Source organism: Anopheles moucheti (genome assembly GCF_943734755.1).
Source record: "Anopheles moucheti chromosome X unlocalized genomic scaffold, idAnoMoucSN_F20_07 X_unloc_61, whole genome shotgun sequence".
Taxonomy (NCBI): domain Eukaryota; kingdom Metazoa; phylum Arthropoda; class Insecta; order Diptera; family Culicidae; genus Anopheles; species Anopheles moucheti.
The window spans coordinates 20,001-24,617 of NW_026453572.1; positions in this window are offsets into that span (position 1 = coordinate 20,001).

Below are 4,617 nucleotides of genomic sequence, written 5' to 3' on the forward strand. Positions count from 1 at the left end.
TTACTCTTGTGTGTGGTTTTCGTTTGCTTCGATTCGTTCAGTCCATTACTCTTGTGTGTGGTTTTCGTTTGCTTGGAGTCGTTCAGTCCATTACCCTTGTCTATGATTTTCGTTTGCTTCGAGTCGTTCAGTCCAATACTTACCCTTGTCTATGATTTTCGCTCTAAGCCCAGTCGCCCTGCGCTCTGGAAATCACATTCCAACTCTATCACCGATAGCGCTCACACCTTGGAAACCACATTTCACCCAGGGGACCTTAGGGTGGATTTTGAGCCTTTCGGGATTGCGAAACCATCATTTAACACTCTAAACTTAATTTCCGCAATCCCAGACGCACTTTCCATATGGTCTCCAAAAATGCGTGTGAGCTGACCTGGTCCCTTATAATAGGCAATGAACACGATTTTGGCAAAATATTTTTTTCAAAATTTTTTGACTCACCGGGTAAAATCGAATTTACTTGGGAAAAATGTTCTAGCAGGGGCCCTCCCATACAAATTTTTTTCTTCTCAAAAATGATTTTCGTTTCACTTTTCATACTCAGGGGAGTCTAAAATTGATGTTTTGAGTCACCATGAAAAAAAAATTTTTTTTGACCCGAGCTTGTGTCGCGACCCAAAAATCGACTCACTTGGGAAAAATGTTCTAGCAGGGGCCCTCCCATACAAAAATTTTTTCTTCTCAAAAATGATTTTCGTTTCACTTTTCATACTCAGGGGAGTCTAAAATTGATGTTTTGAGTCACCGTGAAAAAAAAATTTTTTTGACCCGAGCTTGTGTCGGCGACCCAAAATCGACGCACTTGGGAAAAATGTTCTAGCAGGGGCCCTCCCATACAAAAATTTTTTCTTCTCAAAAATGATTTTCGTTTCACTTTTCATACTCAGGGGAGTCTAAAATTGATGTTTTGAGTCACCGTGAAAAAAAAATTTTTTTGACCCGAGCTTGTGTCGGCGACCCAAAATCGACGCACTTGGGAAAAATGTTCTAGCAGGGGCCCTCCCATACAAAAATTTTTTTTTGACTCACCGGGTAAAATGGTCGCACTTGGTAAAAATGTTCTAGCAGGGGCCCTCCCATACAAAATTTTTTTCTTTTCAAAAATGATTTTCGTTTCACTTTTCATACTCAGGGAAGTCTAATATTGAAGTTTTGAGTCACCGTGAAAAAAATTTTTTTTTGACTCACTGGGTAAAATGGTCGCACTTGGGAAAAATGTTCTAGCAGGGGCCCTCCCATACAAAAAATTTTAATTTCTCAAATCGATCCGTGGTTTCACTTTTCATACTCTAGGGCCCATTTGCTTCAACTTTGGAAAAAATTTTCGATGATGAAAAATTTTCACCTTCGACGTCCATCGACCACTCGACCCGAACTTGGTACTTTTGTATGGAGGTACCCAAGTGGTGACTTTCTCATACAAAAATTTTTATTTCTCAAATCGATCCGTGGTTTCACTTTTCATACTCTAGGGCCCATTTGCTTCAACTTTGGAAAAAATTTTCGATGATGAAAAATTTTCGCCTTCGACGTCCATCGACCACTCGACCCGAACTTGGTACTTTTGTATGGAGGTACCCAAGTGGTGACTTTTTCATACAAAAATTTTTTTGCGAATACGTGTTCGTTCGCGATCATTAAGGCCATGAACCGCAAGTCCGCTGCGATAGAAATAGTGCATTGTAGTTACTCGACGAGAAAAAAAATCGGGACTTAGAAAAATTTTTGAAAGTCAAATCGTATTGACTTCCAACAACACCTGATAATAAACACACATTGCCTGTTGCACCACAGATCGCATTTGACTTAACAAATCGCCTGTTGGTACGCACATCACCATCGACTTTACCAATCGCGTTTCGCACCGCTAATCCCACTTGGCGTGGAGCCACGCACATAATGTTGCGAGGAGAGTATTAATCGGGACTTAGCGTTTTAAGCTCGCGAACACTCCACTATGGGAGTGCACGCAAGCACCAACTGTACACACACAACACAACAATCACTCTCGCGAACACTCCATTCCCAAAGTGAACGCGAGCACCAGCAAGCATGGGTCGCCTGAGAGGATCGATGCGAACGCATCTCTACAACTCGCAGCTCCCAGCCTGTAGTCCCGTCGTTTGCGGGCGGTCGAAGGTGTCGAAACTAGTTGTATCCACGGTCGACGGAAACACAGCCACCAGGGTTCCCTGTGGTAAGGTACTTCCACGTGCAGCGTGCTCCCGCCCGTTGCGGCTCAGTCTAGTGCTATAGCGGGGATGAGACGTCAGTGTGCGCGGGGCAGCACCGACGGATCTCGGAGGGTTGTTAAGCCCGCTAGCTTCCGATCACCTAATGGGTTTGAGAAGCGCTATCAGCTCGGATTGGATACGACCTTAGAGGCGTTCAGGCATAATCCAGCGGACGTAGCGTCATACCAAAGTCCGGTCGAACTAGTATTGAGCCAGTGGTCCGTACCTGTGGTTCCTCTCGTACTGCACAGGAATTCCGTTAAGATAGCGGCAAACAGCACACACCAGTAGGGTAAAACTAACCTGTCTCACGACGGTCTAAACCCAGCTCACGTTCCCTTGAAAGGGTGAACAATCCTACGCTTGGTGAATTTTGCTTCACAATGATAGGAAGAGCCGACATCGAAGGATCAAAAAGCCACGTCGCTATGAACGCTTGGCGGCCACAAGCCAGTTATCCCTGTGTGTGTGCGTAGCTGTCATTCACGGTGTTAGGACGTGCCTCTGTGTCGCTCGTGTTAAAATACGAAAATCAGGGTGTAAAATTGCGAAAAAAGGGCTAAAAAGTGTTATAAACATTGAGTTTTAGTGCCTTTTACCTTTTAATGGTGGAAAAATAACAAAACAGGACGATGCTCGCCTGATAAAAGCGATATAAATCTCTCCCATACATTTTGTATGGGAACAAACAAGTGCTATTTATTCGCGAAAGGGACGACAAAAACATCAAGTGGCACGTTTATTACGCAGTGGCGACGCCGAAGAACAATTTTCCGGACGGTGGCAGTGTGGAAAACGCCACAAAACTGAGAAAAAAGTGCGTGAAAAACAGCGGCAGAGCGGCGTCAGGTGGATCGTCGCGTGTGTACGTGTTGACGTGTTGACGTTTGTGCTGACGTCATCGGCGTCATTGGCAAAGCTTTCGGCTCCGAGCTTTCGCCTTAGCCGAGACACGGGGCAGCGCCATCTATCGGAACTAACGGGAGACTTCATCAGTGGCGTCACCTGGTGGACGATAGCGGATTCAGCGGTAGCGGCGACAACAACCCGCGCGCTTGGGAGATTTCAACGTCGGTACCAGCGGGCAACCCGGGTCGGTGTATGCGGGTTGCATACCGACAGGCGGTGATCTCAACGCTGGATAAGGAGGCGAACCCGGGCAAAATATTTATTGGTTTTAAATATTTGTTTTCCGAAACTAATATTTACTTTTGGTTTTAGAGCAAATATAACAATAAATAAAAACCTTGATAGGCTGGCCTTCACAGGGCCATGGACAGGGGCTTAAGGGCGCGAACACTCTCGGTTGACGAACCGAGCGCAGCCACCACCAGGAGCAGATCGGCCATGAGCGCGGGCAAGCGGCTCACTGTCCCGCTAACGCCGGTGATGGAGGGTGTGGCTGTTAGTGGAGCCATGAGCTCCAGCAAGTATGCGGCCAGGTTGGTGACTGGCACTGGAGGCTCTCCGTCGAGCGAGGTGCGACGCATCATTAGCGAGGCGAAACTCGACAGCGAGACGTTGCTTGCGGTCGTCAAAAAGCTGGAGGAGCAGGTAACGCTCCTGCGAGTTCAGATGGAGGCGGCAGCTGAGCAGGCTCGGCAAGACCTCCGCGAGGCGCGTCTGGAGGCTCGGCAGCGGGAGGAGCGGCTGGTTGCTGACAATCAGCAGCTGCGCGAGGAGCTCCGGAAGGAGCGAGAGTTGTTGACGGCGCTGGTGGCACAGACCGTCGGGCAGAACCAGCAGCCAACTACTGTGCAGCAGCAGCTGGAGCGGGCTACGCAGCAGAGCACGCAGCAGCGTGGATATCAGCAGGACGCGGTGGTGGCTACGAGCAAGCCACCTCAGACGACGGATGGCGGCTCCTGGGTTGAGGTGGTGCGCCGTAAGCCGCCACGTCAGCAGGCGGCTGATCTACAGCGGCAGCAACAGTGGCCGCAGCTTCCGCAACGGCAGCAGCAACAGCAGCGGCAACAACCGCAGCAGCAGCAACGACAACAGCCGCAACGGCCTCAGCCACAGCGGCCTTTGGTGCAACAGCAGGTCATGCCGCGTCCACAATCTGCGCCACGGAAGCAGGCGAAGAAGAAGCTGGACGCCATCGAGGTCGCCCCGGGACAGGGACAGTCGTGGACCGATGTGTATCAGCTGATACGCAGTGCTCCGTCGTTGACCGAAGACCAGGCCAAGCTAGGAGTCGGGCGACGGACGACGCGTGATCGGCTGGTCATGGACCTTCAAGAAGGCGTCAACGCGCAGGAAGTCCTGGAACGGGTGCAGCAGGTCTGCGCGCAGGCTGCAGCTCCGGCCACCATCCGCTTGGTGACGGAGACGGTTGAGGTCCGCCTTGATGAGGTGGACCCTTTAGCGGTTGCATCGGATG